Source organism: Macrobrachium nipponense, chromosome 10 (assembly GCF_015104395.2).
Source record: "Macrobrachium nipponense isolate FS-2020 chromosome 10, ASM1510439v2, whole genome shotgun sequence".
In the NCBI taxonomy this organism is placed as follows: domain Eukaryota; kingdom Metazoa; phylum Arthropoda; class Malacostraca; order Decapoda; family Palaemonidae; genus Macrobrachium; species Macrobrachium nipponense.
Genome location: NC_087204.1, coordinates 29,558,529 through 29,578,528, shown reverse-complemented (window position 1 = coordinate 29,578,528; position 20,000 = coordinate 29,558,529). Strand labels below are relative to the sequence as shown.

The following is a 20,000-nucleotide window of genomic DNA, read 5'->3' as shown; positions in this document are numbered from 1 at the left end:
GGAACTCTGGAACTGAGACTGAGAGATTAGACAGCGAGGCGCATTTACTGCATAAACCGGTCTGCCCTTAAATTGATCTCCCCCATTTCTTTCCTCTTTGTCGACTAATACAGGTATTCGGCTCGCTGGCCTAAGACTAACCGTTCGAGCCTTTATAATCTCTCTTTTTAGACTTTGGTCATTTCAGGAGCCCAGACTTCGTGGCGTCATCCTCACTCTTTGTCACTGATCCCCCGCTCAGGATGATAACGATAATGATGATCACGACGATGATGATGGTGACCGCAGGCGGCGTGACGACTTGTGTTACAGCAGAATTAGCGAACCACGTGAGTGAAGCTGATGGTTTTTGCGGGGCGGCGGTACAAACCGCACGGTGTCTGGGACTGGGCTTCTTTTCGTACTATACGTACTATTGTGTACGGAAGTTCAGAGCGATAGGGAGCTGAGAAGATCCTCTCTCTCTCTCTCTCTATCTATATCTATCTATCTATCTATCTATCTATATATATATATATATATATATATATATATATATATATATATATATATATATAAAGGTATAAGCCACGAAGGAAAAATAAACAACGGAGTTTCTGCAAGGTCTTTCGACTCGACGTCCTTTACTCAGCTAAGCAAAGACGTCGAGTCGAAAGATCTTGCAGAAACTCCGTTGTATATTTTTCCTTGGTGGCTTATACCTTTATTTATGGATTTATCACGTTCCAATCTTTCGTGATTCAGTTATACATACATACATGTAGTGCTCCAGAAATTATCATATTTGATCATTGTCCATACGAAGGTTGCTCTTCTACATGTTGATGATATATATAATAATAATAACCAACCAACAAGAAAATGTGGCCCAGCAACTGGTAACTTCGGCGAATGCCGTATCTTACGAGAGCGAGGTCATGAATGTGATAGAGGACAAGATATGAACAGAAGTATGGAGCTTGGGTGTTCACAACCTTTTCTCTAGACCTAAGCTAAACAGAGTCCTTTATGTTCGTTAACTACCCACTGAGTCTGCGAAGTATCCTGTAAAAGATAGCAAGGTAATTAATGAGTCTACCAAGTATTCGGACCTCAGATGTCAAAGTATGCTATGGGTTGACCAAGTATAGCGAAAAGTTTGCCACGTGAGTCAGCCTATGAATTTGCAAAGTATCTTTTGATTTATCTAAGATCTGAGCTGAAGTAGTATTTCCCGAGTCAACACAGTATTCCCGAAGTTAAGAAATTATTCTTCGAGTTTACTAAGTGACCTTTGACCTAATAAGTATCCCATGAATTAACCAAGCATCTCTCAAGTTGATAAACATTCGACCCGCAACCAAATTAACCCTACAATAAGTGTAGGACGGATAACAAATCAAGAACAACTCAACGCAAAATGGTACTACGATTTCAGTTGCTTTAAATGAATTTGTAGTGCATTTGTAACACTGTCAGTTGTTTATCATAACCTGGTCTTATGACAGCACCCAGTCATATATGAATATACACAAATGATTTACAAATAAACGAAAAATAGGAAATAGGACGCAGTTCTATAATAAGGAACTGAAACCATGAAGATTATACAAAATAAACGATTGCGGAAACTCGTGTCCGGCAATTCGAATTCAGGAAACATTGATGCATAATGAAAACAACTCAAATTTATTGCTTTGTATTGCAATTCCGAGCAACCCACGTGGTGAACGTGTGCCCAATTTAAGTGGTGGTCGATGCCTAGGCACGTTTTTGATGACCAAAAGATGATGTAATCTATGAATATTACTCTAGAAATTTTCATCACATTCTAGATTCACCGGGGTTGAATGTAGTAGTGATTGTTATTATTGACGTGTTTTACGCAGAAGCCAACCGGTTCAATGTTGAAACGATAAAAAAATGTAATAAATGATGAAGAACAAAACAATTTAATTATGAGTGATTCCACTTCTAACCAACCGTTATGTAACACAATTAGGTACACTAGCCAGTATCATGGGCCCGGTCAATGTGCACCCAAAAGGCAACTTTTTATTTTTCAGTTTAATAACTCACCAAAACGACATATTATCTGGAACTTAATAATACAAAAGAATGAGGGGTTTTGTGAAGATAAGAATGACCTCGACCTAGATTTTAGAAAAAAAAAAGTTTTTGAACGAAAACGAACAATTAATTACCAGTAAACTATACAATGTTAGACCGATGGGACTATGTTCGGTGGTTTTTTTTTTTTTCCAATTTTTTTTTTTTTTTTTTCCCAAAAATGATGGCTTGGAACCATACTGCAAACCAGTCCACGAATTTTAATTATTAATATAATTCAGAACGTATACACATCCATATAGAACAAACCAAAGAAGCAGAAAAATAGAATGAAAAAAAATTCTAATATAATACAAATAGGCCTGAAAATAAGCCAATGAAGGGGCATAGCCCACTATGACGAGGGCTCTGAATATATTTCGCTGAATGAAGACAGAAGAATACGCGAACATTGCATCTTATCTCATTCTAAACTTTGAAATTGAAAGTAATATCAAGATCCACCAGTCTAATCATATTTCGCCTATCTTGATCTATGAAAAACAACAGACGACCCTCTTCGGCCGGTCAATTTTCAGTCAACGGTTCAACCGTTACTCGACTCCCAAGTTCCCAACCCCAAAACTAAAGGGCGCTGCTATAGTGTAGCTACAGCCACGGTCTATAGTAGGTAGTAAATATTGCTGCAGCAATTTTGAATACGCCTAGCACATTTTATAATTCTCAGCAGTTAAACGCGGAGGTAAGTCGATATATATTGACATATCATACTGTCTATTGGTGTTTTATTTATTTGAAGATAGTTCTAAACAAAAGTTAAAGTAAATAAGCCGATGGACGGATGGTGTTTCTGTTCACTGAAATTATCACCCTTGGCCTAGAATCACTTTATCATCACTGACATTCTTTGAAGCTGTTAAACGTTTAAAATCTGTACGAATTAAATGTTTTCTCCATCGTTTAAAAACCAAGAGGCCTTATTTGAAACACTTAGATGTATATTATGGTCAAGGTTAAATTACTTCATTTAAAATCTGGATGTCAACATCTGCGCTTCGGGTCCATGCCGTAAAATACCCATACGAGGAATGATGTAAGGCTATGCGACTCTGCCAGACGCACGAATGACTATTTGAGGAGACTCAGGAAAAACAATATTGCATTAATTAAACAATCGCCTATCAACCCTTAAGAGAATAGCCATACAGAAACGCTTTTCATTTCTTTCTAGTTTACCTATCTTAATTAAAATGGTATACTATGATAACTGGAATTTATTCTTCGTATAATGCTACCTAAACTAATGACTGGTTGACTGCAAAGCCCTCTGTAAATTTCCAGTCTATACTCTGTTTTTTTCCACCTGTCCACCCGCCTGTGGTGTTTGTGTATGGTAACCTGCGTCCCGGGCTTTAGATGGTTACGTTATGTGTAAGTTTTAGGTAAATAAAAGGATATGTGGGTGTACGTTTGCAACTGAGATACATTTGCAACCGAGAAGTGTTTTAATAATTTACTGTATGCGAATTACACCGTTAATATTCGAAATAAGGTATTATTATAATTGTTGAATGTAAGCTGAATGTAACTATCTAAATCCCGGGACTCAGTGTTACCATACTAAAACACCACAGGCGAGTGAACAGATGGAAAAAAACGAGTATAGTTGGTACTGTTCAAGCTGAATCGATATTTTAAGTCTTTCAAGACGCTGGCGAAAGCCGCGAAACTATCAGAGAATTTCAAGTGGGAAAATATATAACCGTAGATAAAGCACAATCTCTACAGAGTCCGAACGGCGGATGTAATGTTACCTAGCTATCTGCTGACACACGTGGCATGAAAAATTGATATGACAAATTTATCGCAAGAATTTTTCGACCCAGTTAAGCTGATCATGATGTTCCTGCTTCAGTTGACGGTTTACGTCGGTGAAGAATTAATATAGAACATTTGTTTTATTCTGCCACTTGGTTGAATTAAATGGCGTGATCTAATACTGACATTTCCTCTTATAAGAGTTCTGCCTGTTCCCAAGACAGTAAGTATTCTCTGCATACAATTGATAATCTTGTACCATCCATAAAATTCACAGTAGAATATGTAAAACATATTTGTAAACCATTTTTGGATATCTTAGTTATTGGAAATACCACCAAGGTTTGGTTTTTAAGTATATAGGAAACAGGAAAACCACGAATAACTTGTCATGTCTTCACTTTTACTCTAACCATGCTAAAGAAATTAAGATGTCAACATTTTACCGTATGTATCTCAGATCTCAGAATTTGTAGTCCTGAATTTTTAGAAGATGAGTTTAAATTTTGCCAGTAAAGGTGAGAGAGTATTTTGTTATGTTAAATTGCCCCCGATTGAACATTGAGGGAATTGTATAGTCTGGTCTGTTGGTTTTATTACTGAATATTTTCCCTTTTGCACAGCCTGTGTTTACCATGTTTGGGATCTGTTGGGTGATGAGTTCTCCCATTTATGCATTTATGTCTTTATGCTATATTTTTCTAAATAGTTTTTTTCTCAGATGGATTTGTTATAGGTCACATGATAAGGGAATTTTTAACATGTAGATATATATATATATATATATATATATATATATATATATATATATATATATATATATACATACATATACGTATATATATATATATATATATATATATATATATACATACATTTACGTATATATATATATATATATATATATATATATATATATATATATATATATATATATACATATATACAGAAGAATCATAGGGGCAGCAGAGCCGACCAACATCCAGGTTGAAGAGGTAAAGGCATGTCTTTCACAGGTATCGTTTATTGCACCAACGTTTCACATCACATGATGCATCCTCAAGGCTGGAAATTAATTCATATTTGAATACTAAAACATCACTCACTCATAAAAACTAAAAAAGCACAACAAATATTTGACATTTACAAGTACAAATTAAAACGAGAACTCGAAAGGAACACCTACCAAGGTAAGAGTTAAAAAGTGACTAAAAAGGCTGAGAGAAAATTAACATAAGATGAGTAAACAGAACGTGGAGAGTAAACATACAGGAAGTTATGCTAAAAACAGTTGTGAGGACGACGATTGGGTGTTTAGTGTTGGTACATTGGTCTTAATAAGAAGGGACTCCAGCACCATCAACTCGTCGTCTCTACTTGCTGATACAATAATCTTAAAATCATTGATGTCCAAGCGGGCACCACAAATCTGAGAGAGATTCCGAATATTAGATAATTCGGGATTGGACAATCTGCATCCTGTCCTAAAGCTGACACCTTGATGGGAGCAGAAACGGACCCTGAGAAGCCTCCTCGTACATCCAACGTAAGTTCCCAGACTACATCTGGGATAGGTATATTTATAAACAATTTTGGATGTCAAGGAAGGGCTCAGTCTGTCTTTCACTCTTAAAAAGGAACGTATACTTAGAGGACCTCTAAGTATACGTATCAGATTTGTGGTGCCCGCTTGGACATCAATGATTTTAAGATTATTGGATTAGCAAGTAGAGACGACGAGTTGATGGTGCTGGAGTCCCTTCTTATCAAGACCAATGTACCAACACTAAACACCCAATCGTCGTCCTCACAACTGTTTTTAGCATAACTTCCTGTTTGTTTACTCTCCACGTTCTGTTTACTCATCTTCTTATGTTAGTTTTCTCTCAGCCTTTTTAGTCACTTCTTAACTCTTACCTTGGTAAGTGTTCCTTTCGAGTTCTCGTTTTAATTTGTATTTGCAAATGTCAAATATTGTTGTGGTTTTTTAGAGTTTTTTATAATGAGTGAGTGATGTTTTAGTATTCATAATATATAATTTCCAGCCTTGAGGATGCATCTTGTGATGTGAAAACGTTGGTTTAATAAACGATACCTGTGAAAGACATACCTTTACCTCTTCAACCTATATATATATATATATATATATATATTTATATCTATATATATTATATATAATATATATTATATATATCATACAGATATCTGTATATATATATAGATATATATATATATATATATGTGTGTGTGTGTTTGCGTGCGTGTGGTGTGTTGTCTGTACATGCTGATATATATATATATATATATATATATATATATATATATATATATATATATATATATATATATATATATACGTATATTTATGTGTGTGTATCTATTTTTTTATTTATGACGAATAAATGCTTTATATTTGGGAGTTACGACAATGTATAGAAAAGAACTCGGGCCGCCGAGTGAGGGTTACGACCCCCAAACCTTCGTGAACTAAAATCACAGGCTTAGGTGTGATACCAACAGTAAAAAAGGATTTCATTGCAAATGAGGCGAACTTCATTCGCCTTTATCAGATGATTCCCATTCGAAGGTTTTAATCCGATTATTCAACAAAGCAAATCTTTCTCCCCGAACAGGAGAAAGAGGAGAAATATGGGTTCCCGGAGCGAGTGCTATGAACTTCGTCAGGTGCTGCAGCAGGAGGAACTGGCAACACTGGCCGTTAAGATTAAAACCGATTTGCCCTACTCTGCCTCTGTGAGTAGATTCAAAAAGTTTATTATCATTGTCGCTTACTCGGGGAGTAAGCCTGCAAACTACTTTTTTTTTGTGGGGGTGTGGTTGTTGATTAGGAAAGGTCTACTGAAAAGCCTAGAAAGCCTGAAAGAGGTGTTTTGCATTTGAGTTAAAGATACAGGAGTTTTGGGATGGGATATTTATGATTTATCTATTAGAATGAAAATGTAAGAAATAAATTGTGTACATGTTAAACAGTACAGAAAAATTATCCCCAATAAAATGTAGCATATTTATTTTAATTTTCGTTGGTGAAACAAGGCTCTATTTGACAGTAGATTTTAGCATGTTTTAATTTACACTGGAATATACTGTTTACAATATATGTGTAAGGGGATAATCTTGCATGCATCTCCAGAGTAAGCTGGAGGTCGGGTCACGTATTATTATTATTATTATTATTATTATTATTATTATTATTATTATTATTATTTTATTTATTTATTTTTTAATCACAGTCCTCCAATTCGACTGGGTGGTATTTATAGTGTGGGGTTCCGGGTTGCATCCTGCCTCCTTAGGAGTCCATCACTTTTCTTACTATGTGCGCCGTTTCTAGGATCACACCTCTTCTGCATCAGTCCTGGAGCTACTTCAGCCTCAGTTTTTGCTAGATTCCTTTTCAGGGATCTTGGGATCGTGCCTAGTGCTCCTATGATTATGGGTACGATTTCCACTGGCATATCCCATATCTTCTTATTTCTATTTTCAGATCTTGATACTTATCCATTTTTGCCCTCTCTTTCTCTTCAACTCTGGTGTCCCATGGTATTGCGACATCAATGAGTGATACTTTCTTCTTGATTTTGTCAATCAACGTCACGTCTGGTCTATTTGCACGTATCACCCTATCTGTTCTGATACCATAGTCCCAGAGGATAATCGTTTTCTATCACTCCCTCAGGTTGGTGCTCGTACCACTTATTACTGCAAGGTAGCTGATGTTTCTTGCACAGGCTCCAGTGGAGGGCTTTTGCTACTGAATCATGCCTCTTTTTGCACTGGTTCTGTGCAAGTGCCTGCCATTCGCTTGCTATGTGGTTTATGGTTTCAATTTTCGTATTGCACTTCCTACATATTGGAGAGATATTATTATTATTATTATTATTATTATTATTATTGAATAGGTGTTATTTTTCTCTTCTGAATCTCGATATGAACAGATTTATAAATTCATTATTACTATTATTATTATTATTATTATTATTATTATTATTATTATTATTATTTATTTATTTATTTTTTTTTTTTTTTGCTCTATCACAGTCCTCCAATTCGACTGGGTGGTATTTATAGTGTGGGGTTCCGGGTTGCATCCTGCCTCCTTAGGAGTCCATCACTTTTCTTACTATGTGTGCCGTTTCTAGAATCACACTCTTCTGCATGAGGCCCGGAGCTACTTCAGCCTCTAGTTTTTCTAGATTCCTTTTCAGGGATCTTGGGATCGTGCCTAGTGCTCCTATGATTATGGGTACAATTTCCACTGGCATATCCCATATCCTTCTTATTTCTATTTTCAGATCTTGATACTTATCCATTTTTTTTCTCTCTCTTCTCTTCAACTCTGGTGTCCCATGGTATTGCGACATCAATGAGTGATACTTTCTTCTTGACTTTGTCAATCAACGTCACGTCTGGTCTGTTTGCACGTATCACCCTATCCGTCCTGATACCAATAGTCCCAGAGGATCTTTGCCTGATCGTTTCTATCACTCCCTCAGGTTGGTGCTCGTACCACTTATTACTGCAAGGTAGTTGATGTTTCTTGCACAGGCTCCAGTGGAGGGCTTTTGCCACTGAATCATGCCTCTTTTTGTACTGGTTCTGTGCAAGTGCCGGGCATTTGCTTGCTATGTGGTTGATGGTTTCATTTTTCGTATTGCACTTCCTACATATGGGAGAGATGTTATTTCCATCTATCGTTCTTTGAACATATCTGGTTCTTAGGGCCTGATCTTGTGCTGCTGTTATCATTCCTTCAGTTTCCTTCTTTAGCTCTCCCCTCTGTAGCCATTGCCATGTGTCATCGCTGGCTAGTTCTTTAGTCTGTCTCATATAATGTCCGTGCATTGGTTTGTTGTGCCAGTCCTCTGTTCTGTCTGTCATTCTCCTGTCTCTGTATATTTCTGGGTCTTCGTCTACTTTTATTAGTTCTTCTTCCCATGCACTCTTTAGCCACTCGTCTTCACTGGTTTTCAGATATTGCCCCCGTGCTCTGTTCTCGGTGTTGACGCAGTCCTCTATACTTAGTAGTCCTCTCCCTCCTTCCTTTCGTGTTATGTATAGTCTGTCCGTATTTGCTCTTGGGTGTAGTGCTTTGTGTATTGTCATATGTTTCCTGGTTTTCTGATCTATGCTGCGGAGTTCTGCCTTCGTCCATTCCACTATTCCTGCGCTGTATCTGATTACTGGCACTGCCCATGTGTTTATGGCTTTTATCATATTTCCGGCGTTGAGTTTTGACTTGAGTATCGCCTTGAGTCTCTGCATATATTCTTTCCTGGTCGTGTCCTTCATCTCTTGGTGTTTTATATCCCCTCCTTCCTTATTCCCAGGTATTTGTATTCCTGTCTCATCTATGTGTTTGATGTTGCTCCCGTCTGGTAGCTTTATCCCTTCAGTTCTCGTTACTTTGCCTTTTTGTATGTTGACTAAGGCGCATTTTTCTATTCCAAACTCCATCCTGATGTCCCCAGATACAATCCTTACAGTCTGGATTAGGGTATCTATTTCCTTGATGCGCTCTTACCATACAGCTTGATGTCGTCCATGAACATCAGATGGTTGATTCTGTTGCCTCTTTTCTTGAGTTGGTACCCGGTATCCATCTTCTGTAGTACTTTTGTCATGGGAATCATGGCTACTACGAGGAGTAGTGGGGACAGTGAGTCGCCCTGGAAGATCCCTCTCCTGATATTAACCTCTGCTAGTCTTATTCCAGAGCTTGTAAGTATTGTATTCCAGTTGCGCATTGTATTTTTGAGGAAGCTGATGGTGTTTTCCTCTTGCCCCATATATTTTCAGGCATTCTATTAGCCATGTGTGTGGTATCATGTCGAAGGCTTTCTTATAGTCTATCCATGCCATGCTTAGGTTGGTTTTTCCTTCTCCTACTGTTCTTCATTACCATTTTGTCTATCAGGAGCTGGTCTTTTGTGCCCCTACACTTCCTTCTGCAGCCTTTCTGTTTGTGGGGGATGGTGTTTGTCTCCTCTAGGTAATTGTATAGCCTTTCACTGATGATACCTGTTAGTAACTTCCACATTATTGGTAGGCAGGTGATAGGCCTGTAGTTACTGGCTATATTTCCCTTACTCTTGTCTTTATGTACTAAGGATGTTCTTCCTGTGGTCATCCATTTGGGTGCATGGTGATTTGGGATACAATGCTGGAGTTGTTCTGCTATTCGTGGGTGTAGGGCCTTGAAGTTTTTGAGCCAGTATCCATGGACTTCATCGGACCTGGGGCTTTCCAGTTTGCATTTTCTTTAGTTGGTGTCTGGTACTGTGTCTGTCGTGATCTCTGTGAATCTTTGTTTTATTCTCCCTGTTTCTTCTTCCTTGACTTCCTGGAGCCATGTTGCATGTTTGTTGTGTGATACCGGATTACTCCATATGTTTTCCCAGAGTCTCTTACTTGGTTCGGCTTCAGGAATTTCTGGGGTGGTGTCTTCCCCTCTTAGTTGGCTGTATAGTCTTTTTGCTGGTTGGTTCCGAATAGTTTGTTCTGTTGGTATCCCTTATTCCTGTTCATGTACCGTTGGATCTTATGTGCTTTGGCCTTAAGCCTCTGTTTTACATCTTCTATTGTGTTGTTTAGTCCCCTCTCTTGTACTTTGTATTTCTCGTTGAGTTCCTCCCTTGTTTCTTGCTTCTTAGCCTTTTTCCGCCATCTCTTTAGTTTACTCAAGTCAGATCTCATCACCATGATTTGCTTTTCCAGGCGCCTTTTCCAAGGAGGTGCTGTTTTGGTTTCTGTTGGGTTGGTTGTGCTGGTGGTGTTGGCGTGTTCGAATCCCCATCAGTTCTGCTACTAATCTTGCTCCTGCATATACCAAGTTATTCTTTTTTCTGTGATACTGGTGGTGTGTATTATGCCCATTATTTCATTGACCTCACTTGTTTTCTCCCTTAATTTCTTGGTGTTGTAGGCTTTCATGGAGGGGATCTTTGTTCTCTCTGTATCTGGCTCCATCCATTGTCTAATCTTTTCTACCCATTCCGTCCTCTCTGTTACTTCGTCGGTGTTTCTTCGTGTGTCGTGTTTGATACCTCATCCTCCCTGTCGTCTTCTGTGGCATCGTCTCTCAGTTCGGTCTTCGTGTAATTCGTTGTCGTGTGACATTTCCCTGTCCAGTTCTTCTCTTTCTGTTGGGGAGAGCCAGTTGTTTTTCTTTATTGTTCATTACTTGGTCTGCCAGCCTCTGCTCTGTTTGGGGGGTGTATTCCTCTCATTCCAGATGTTGACCAATCTTCTTCTATATCCTCTCCTCGTCGGGTTGCTTCTGATGTAGCATCTCCATATTTCCTTATTTTCTCTTCTTGTCCATTTCTTCCTTTTTGCTTCTGTAGCTCCAATCTCAGGCTGTTGATTACTTTCGTTGTGGTGATCAGTTGCTGGATGACGACCTCCAAGTACCTGACCGTCTTCCCCTTCAATGGGTTGAATACCTGGTTGCCGGACGAAGCTCCTCTGTTGCCAGAGGTTCCATTTACGTCGTTGTCGTTTATTCCTTCATTTCTTTCCATCATTGCTGAGTTTTGCTATTTAACCCATAGCTGGACCTACCCATCAGGGATAGGTACTCATTTACAGCTGAGTAGACTGAGGAAATTATGGTAAAGATCCTTTCCCAAGGAATCAACGCCGATGAGAGCGGTCACCCATCCAACGACTGACCAGCCCCAATGTTGCTTAAACTTGACTAAGTCCAATTGAGACCTAACCCACTCCTCCACGGCGCCACATTATTATACTACATATATATATATATATATATATATATATATATATATGTATATATATATAATATATATCAATCCACCCGCCTGTGGTGTTTTAGTATGGTAACACTGCGTCCCGGGCTTTACAATAGTTACATTCAGCTTACATTCAACAATAATAAAAATACCCTATTTCGAATATTAACGGTGTAATTCGCATACAGTAAATTATTAAAACACGTCAGTTGCAAATGTACAGCCCAGATATCCTTTTTATTACCCTAAAACTTACACATAGCGTAACTATCTAAAGCCCGGGACGCAGTGTTACCATACGCAAACACCACAGGCGGGTGGACAGATGGAAAAAAACAGAAGTATAGATTGAATGAGATGATTTTTTCCGCTTCTAATTGCCTTCGATCCGGGTAGCAACACCAGACAAGATCTGAAGGTGTATGTTTGTTATTACTCTTCATTATTGCTTTGTTACCAACTTGCCTTGTCGTTGTATCTGTTTCCAAGCGTGTTTTCGTTTTGCTTCCCTACCAAAATGAATTAACAATAGATTTAAGTGGAATAGAGACTGATCCGTCTCTTTGTCTGCGAAAGCCCCCTCTGATATAAATTCATTCTGATCTCTTACAGTCTTGAAATGTCACATATGATGATGATAATAATAATACTAATAATAATAATAATAATAATAATAATATAATAATATAATAATAAATATATTATATATATATATGATATATATATATATATTATGTATATATATATATATATATATATATATATATATATATATACATATATATATATATATATATATATATATATATATATATAATAGAGATATATATATATGGTATATATATATATATATATATATATATATATATATATATATATATATATAATATATTATTATTATTATTAGTTTTATCATCATATGTGACATTTCAAGACTGTAAGAGATCAGAATGAATTTATATCAGAGGGGGCTTTCGCAGACAAAGAGACGGATCAGTCTCTATTCCACTTAAATCTATTGTTAATTCATTTTGGTAGGGAAGCAAAACGAAAACACGCTTGGAAACAGATACACGACAAGCAAGTTGGTAACAAAGCAATAATGAAAGAGTAATAAACGACCTTCAGATCTTTTCTGGTGTTGCTACCCGGATCGAAGGCAATTAGAAGCGGAAAAATCATCTCATTCAATCTATACTCTGTTTTTTTCCATCTGTCCACCCGCCTGTGGTGTTTGCGTATGGTAACACTGCGTCCCGGGCTTTAGATAGTTACGCTATGTGTAAGTTTTAGGTAAATAAAAAGGATATCTGGGCGTACATTTGCAACTGAAAAGTGTTTTAATAATTTACTGTATGCGAATTACACCGTTAATATTCGAAATAGGGTATTTTTATTATTGTTGAATGTAAGCTGAATGTAACTATGTAAAGCCCGGGACGCAGTGTTACCATACTAAAACACCACAGGCGGGTGGATTGATGGAAAAAAACCGAGTATAGTTACTTTTACGCTGACACTCGCAAGTAAAATAACAAATGATTTGATAATAGAAATAAACTTTTAGAACTTGCTCGCATGGAACACTTAAAAAGTGTATTATATTATTATTATTATTATATTATTATTATTATTATTATTATATTATTATTCTAGTTTCGAGCGTCAGTGTAAAAGTAGACTGAGTTAGTGTTGAGTGGCGGCAACACGACACAGACAAGATCTGAAATTTGTTCGGATTATTTTATTTTTTGTTCTTTTGATATAAACTTCTTTGTGATGTATCTGTTTTTATGTGTGTTTTTGTTTTCTTTTTTCTATGTATATATATATATATATATATATATATATATATATATATATATATACCGTCTATATATATATATATAGAATCTTTATCTGGGAAAGTTTTCTTTATTGCAACATGAGCCATCCTTTAAAAATATTTTTCCCGCTGATATACATTCATTTGATCTCTTGGAGTTTTGATAAGAAAATCAGAAAAGGTAAACATCTTGAAAAACTTGTAATGAACAAATTTTTTGGTCATATCGGCATATATTCTATATATGTATATATAGATATATATATATATAAATTATATATAGAGAGAGAGAGAGAGAGAGAGAGAGAGAGAGATCACGAAAGAAAATGAAACAATGAAGCCCGCTGCGAGGCCTTTCGACCTCTTGTCCTTTACTAAAAAGACTGCTTGTAGAGGTCGAGAAGTCGAAAGGCCTCGCAGCGGTACTCTATTGTTTCACTTTCCTTCCTGGTTTTTTTGTCTATTACCATATATTCATCGCGTTCCACATTTTCTTAATTCAATTACACACACACACACACACACACACACACATATATATATATATATATATATATATATATATATACATACTATATATATATATATATATATTTATATATATATATATATATATATATATATATATATATATATATTATATAAGTGTGTGTGTGTATATATTTTTTTTAACCCCACAATGACATCTTATCTTTCCGTTATCTTCGCACTTATGTTTTAGACGGGCCTATCAGCAAGTGTCGAATATGAATGGGGGAACAGAATGGTGTAGGTTACCATCACCATAACCCACCGTACATGGGTTCGAATCTAGCTGCAGGTGGGAGGGTTTCTTCATCTTCTCCCCATCTGGATTCAGTACTTGTAGTGATAAGTTAAATGGTCATAGTTTATATTATAAATGTTGTTTGAAAGATACTGAAGAGTTATTGAAAGCTTTAAGACGATAGTTACTGCTCTGTTTTAAGCCTTTTCACCAGTATTTTGGCTCTAGAGGTTTGAATATATTCTGGTTAATGCCAAGCAATTGTATATCAAATACTTTGCTCGAAGGAGCTGTTATGAGTCAACCTTAACACCTTAAGTGAAGCTCTCTCTCTATAAGTTGAGCGTTTTGTGTTGAATTTACAAGTTTGACAAATGTGCGTTTTGAGTTGAATTTGCAAGTTTGACAAATGTGGGTTTTGAGTTGAATTTACAAGTTTGACAAATGTGGGTTTTGAGTGGAATTTACAAGCTTGACAAATGTGGGTTTTGAGTTGAATTTACAAGTTTGACAAATGTGGGTTTTGAGTTGAATTTACAAGTTTGACAAATGTGGGTTTTGAGTTGAATTTACAAGTTTGACAAATGTGCGGTTTGAGTTGAATTTACAAGTTTGACAAATGTGGGTTTTGAGTTGAATTTACAAGTTTGACAAATGTGGGTTTTGAGTTGAATTTACAAGCTTGACAAATGTGGGTTTTGAGTTGAATTTACAAGTTTGACAAATGTGCGTTTTGTGTCGAATTTACAAATTTGACAAATGTGCGTTTTGAGTTGAATTTACAAGTTTGACAATTGTGCGTTTTGAGTTGAATTTACCAGTTTGACAAATGTGCGTTTTGAGTTGAATTTACAAGTTTGACAAATGTGGGTTTTGTGTTGAATTTACAAGTTTGACAAATGTGCGTTTTGAGTTGAATTTACCAGTTTGACAAATGTGCGTTTTGAGTTGAATTTACCAGTTTGACAATTGTGCGTTTTGAGTTGAATTTACCAGTTTGACAAATGTGTGTTTTGAGTTGAATTTACAAGTTTGACAAATGTGCATTTTGTGTTGAATTTAGTGACAATTTGTGCGTTTTGAGTTGAATTTACAAGTTTGCCAAATGTGCGTTTTGTTTGATTTAGTTACAAAGTGACAATTTTGTGCGTTTTGAAGTTGATAACAAGTTTGACCATTTTTTTTGTGCTTTTGTTTGTTTATTACAGTTTGCAAATGTGCGTTTTGAGTTAATTACAAGTTTGACAAAGTGCGTTTGTGAATTTTCAAGTTTGCAAATGTGCGTTTTGATTGTTGATTTACACGTTTGACAAATGTGCGTTTTGAGTTGAATTTACAAAGTTTGACAAAATGTGCGTTTGGAGTTGAAATTTACAAGTTTTTGACAAAAAAATGTGCGTTTGAGTTTGAATTTACAAGTTGACAAATGTGCGTTTTGTGTTGGTTTGGAATCTTTTAATTTTTTTTTTTAAAACTTTTTTTTGAAAAACAAAAAATTTGTTTTTTTTGGGCGTTTTGAGTTGAATTTACAGTTTGTTACAAATGTGCGTTTTGAGTTGAATTTAACAGTTTGACAAATGTGCGTTTTTGAGTGAATTTACAAGTTTGACAAAGTGCGTTTTTTGTTGTTTGATTTACAAAGTGACCAAATGTGCGTTTTGAGTGGAAATTTCAAGTTTGACAAAGTGGGTTTTTAGTTGAATTTGCAAGTTTTGACAAATGGTGGGCGTTTGAGTGGGAATTTTCAACGTTTTGACAAAGTTTGGGTTTTGGGAGTTGAATATACAAGTTTGACAAATGTGTGTTTGAGTTGATTTTACAGTTTGACAAATGGGATTTTGAGTTGAATTTACAAGTTTGGACAAATGTGCGTTTTTGAGTTGAATTTACAAGTTTGACAAATGTGCGTTTTGAGTTGTATTTACAAGTTTGACAAATGTGCGGTTCGAGTTGAATTTACCAGTTTGACAAATGTGCGTTTTGAGTTGAATTTACAAGTTTGACAAATGTGTGTTTTGAGTTGAATTTACAAGTTTGACAAATGTGCGTTTTAAGCTGAAATTACAAGTTTGACAAATGTGGATTTTGAATTGAATTTACAAGCTTGACAAATGTGGGTTTTGAGTTGAATTTACAAGTTTGACAAATGTGGATTTTGAATTGAATTTACAAGCTTGAGAAATGTGGGTTTTGAGTTGAATTTACAAGTTTGACAAATGTGGATTTTGAGTTGAATTTATAAGTTGGACAAATGTGGATTTTGAGTTGAATTTACAAGCTTAACAAATGAGGGTTTTGAGTTGAATTTACAAGTTGGACAAATGTGGGTTTTGAGTTGAATTACAAGTTGGACAAATGTGGGTTTTGAGTTGAATTTACAAGCTTGACAAATGAGGGTTTTGAGTTGAATTACAAGTTGGACAAATGTGGGTTTTGAGTTGAATTTACAAGTTGGACAAAAGTGGGTTTTGAGTTGAATTTACAAAATGCCAAAAAATGTATATTTTATATGGAACATATAAATGGACTATTACCGGTTTTTTTAAACTAATAAGTTGACAAATTAGCATTTGTGCTGAAATTACAAGTTTGACAAGCGTGAGTTTTATGTTGAATGTATTGCGTCGAATTCACGAATTGACAAATGTACGTTTTGTGTTGATTATTTAGTAAATAAACAAATGCTGGTTCCTCGTTGGACGAGTGGGTTACGTGCTCGACTACCGATCTCAGGGACCGGGTTCGATTCCCCGCTCTGCCAACGCGGAAACGGAGCAATTTGTTTCTGTAGATAGAAATTCATTTCTCGATGTGGTTCGGATGCCACAATAAGATGTAGGTCCCGTTGCTAGGTTAGTTAATCAGCTCAGTGGTCTGATAAAACTAAGAAATACTCAACTAATTCTGCAATTTGTGTCACACTGACTCCTTTAGCGTTTGTGTTTAATCCACAAATAGACAAATGCTTTATTTTGCCTTCACAGATGCACAACAATCTTCTGATTGCCAGCAGAGGTCACAACGAAGGCTTCCAGTTCAAATTTTACGTGCCGAATACTTATCCAGACTCTCACATCGTCATTTGGAGCAGGACAACTGATGTGGTATGTGGTCCCAATTTTTCACACATATTTGACGAATTTATTACATTTATAAATTAGCGTCACTATATTTATTTTTATGATGATAAATAATAAACCCTAGTTGTAGCTAACTATTCATAACTACTTGTTCTTGAGGACAACGACAGTCTACGGATAGTAATGGCCTGAGTCCAGAAGTCCACTTCAAGCCTCTTGTGCAATGTTTCCTTTCCAAATTACTGGCTTATATTTTGGAGCAAGAGCCCGTGCTGGCATAAGGCCAGGTAAATTCATAACAGGGTAATAAATTTTATGTTTAAACTTAACGCCATCCAGCCCAGGGCTAAGTTCTCTCATCAATGTCCCCCAATTAAGTGTTGGTTTGTTGGAAAGAGAAGTTGGATGAAAGCGATAATTTAACAGGAAAATAATTTAGCTAATATTAAAAAAAAGAATTAAAAAATGAAAATTGCATTCATACTTCGGTGATTACCTGTATTCACCGAGATCAAGCAGATTTGCTGAGCTGCAGCACCAGTATGGAATAAATGTGCTTCGCTGTCCTTTAATTCCTCCCAGAGGAAGTCGCGCAACTGGAACTTCAGAAGTTCAGGCGAATTAGTAATTTAATATTTTACTTACTTTTTATCTATTAACAAATTTGTTAATTTACCTGTTTTCCTAATAACTGAGACCATCTCTCTGTATTCCCCTTTTGGAACGCCTTGAGTTTCAAGTCAATGACCCCAGTGGGCTTTGTTCTACATGGGACGAGGGTTTATCTTTTTGAATAATAAATAATAATAATTAATAATAATAAAATTAATAAAATAATAATAATAAGTGAATAATAAGACATAATCAATAATAATAATAATATAAAAATGGAAAAGTAAAATCCACAATAATATGTCTGATCTTGTTATTTAAAATACAAAGCAGAAAGCTTTCGAAGACCTGCACGGTCCTCTTTGTCAATCTGAATACAATTATTAACAGTGACCATACAAGAACTTTGTTTTTGACTGTTTACAAATAGCCTGTTTGATGATGTAGTTGGCTCTTCACGTTATCCCCTCGTCTCCAACGGCAACAGATCAAACGATTCAAGAGACGAACCGCCACTTCGAAGATCTAGGCGTTTAGCAGGTTTGCCACCGTTGGAGAACGAGGGGATAACGTGAAGAGCCAACTACATCATCAAACAGGCTATTTGTAAACGAGTCAAAAAACAAAGTTCTTGTATGGTCACTGTTAATAATTGTATTCAGATTGACAAGGAGGACCGTGCAGGTCTTCGAAAGCTTGCTTTGTATTTAAATAACAAGATCAGACATATTATTGTGGATTTACTTTCCATTTTATTTTATTAACTCATGTGATTATGAGGTGGGATTTATTTTCTGAATAATAATAATAATAATAATAATAATAATAATAATAATAATAATAATAATAATAATAATAATAATAATAATAATAATAAGCATCATTTCCTGAAAAAGCATCCCTCCTAAAGGAAATCATTTAATCAGAATTGTATCTATGCTTCGTTGACCGGAAGTATTCCTCTTGATTTCCCACTTCTCGAAAACCGTCTTTCTGACCAAGTACTGAACTTTCTCTTCCCGCCCAGTCTTGGTCTCTCAGCATGCACTGCTCGGAGGGAGAGGTCCCCTTGCTGCTTAGGCTGGTGAAGGCTACGGGCTTTGCGTCCCTGGTGAAGGAGAAACCTTTGTGTCTGTGCCATCTGTCGAGTTACCTGGTGGATCCCGTGACCGGGGCGCTTCAACAGATTCTCCGAAGACCCTTCGGGAAATATCCGAATCCTACCTTCACGTACCTCAGGCAACAGACTTATCCTTTGAGGCGAGTGGTATACGTATTCCTCTTGTTGATTTCGACGGTTTAACTTTAATCTCTCAGTGTACCCGTTGCCCGATGGGTGGGTAGTACCGTGCAGGGAACCTTAAGTAATGCTTACAGTGCACCGCATGAAGTACCCGGCTCCCTGCGGGGCATGGCTCTTGATGATGTTAGCAATTTGAATAAGTGGTTATTCGCTTTTGTTTATTTTGCTGCAGTGATAATAGAGTAATATGATTGAATTTTATTAACCGTAAATCCCACAAACTCAAGCCTTCAGATTGTTCTGTCAGCCTTTCCATAAAATACAACTAATTCATAGCATTTTTATCCACCTCCTATCCAGGTGCCCAGCGGGTATGAAAGTGCAGAGGGCTGGCAGAGCGGGCGTCAGACACTTGCTGGAGCAGAGCAAATTCAAGAAAAAGGACCCGTCGACCTGTTCTACGCCTTGACCCGAAATGCCCCAGCCCTGGGGGTGTTCCTCGACCCGAGCGTCAAGGAAGACCAGGTCATCCTGCCAGAAGGAATCGATTTTGCGGACGAAAGGGCCATGCCCATTGCCTGGGTCGGTACCTACGAATACGGTACCATTGGCATGTTAATGACCGACGCAGGGTATCGAAGGAGAGGGCTGGGTCGTCTCCTGACGGAGCTGCTCGGGCGACTGCTGTTGGCCGACGGGTACGTACCCCATGCCAATGTGGAGCCCCACAATGAGATTTCGCTGAGGATGTTTTGAGAAGTTGGAGGGCTGGGAAGATACCCACTCTTGCACCTGGATATACTAGAATAAGTCAAGGGCGTCTGCCACTGGACTC

General features: G+C 36.8%; 1 protein-coding gene and 1 long non-coding RNA gene across 3 annotated transcripts in view; both read left to right on the top strand.

Moving 5' to 3' along the window:
* The window catches only part of LOC135223531 (sodium/hydrogen exchanger 7-like), a 155,793-nt gene that overhangs the window by 120,380 nt on the left and 15,413 nt on the right, over positions 1–20,000 (top strand).
* Positions 2,704–19,174, top strand: LOC135224133 (uncharacterized). Of its 2 annotated transcripts, none has more exons than XR_010316637.1 (4): positions 2,704–2,791; positions 6,501–6,621; positions 17,215–17,334; positions 18,950–19,174. It is a non-coding gene; the product is annotated as an uncharacterized LOC135224133 (long non-coding RNA). The 2 variants fall into 2 exon arrangements; XR_010316636.1 differs by lacking the exon at positions 2,704–2,791 and adding an exon at positions 3,971–4,090.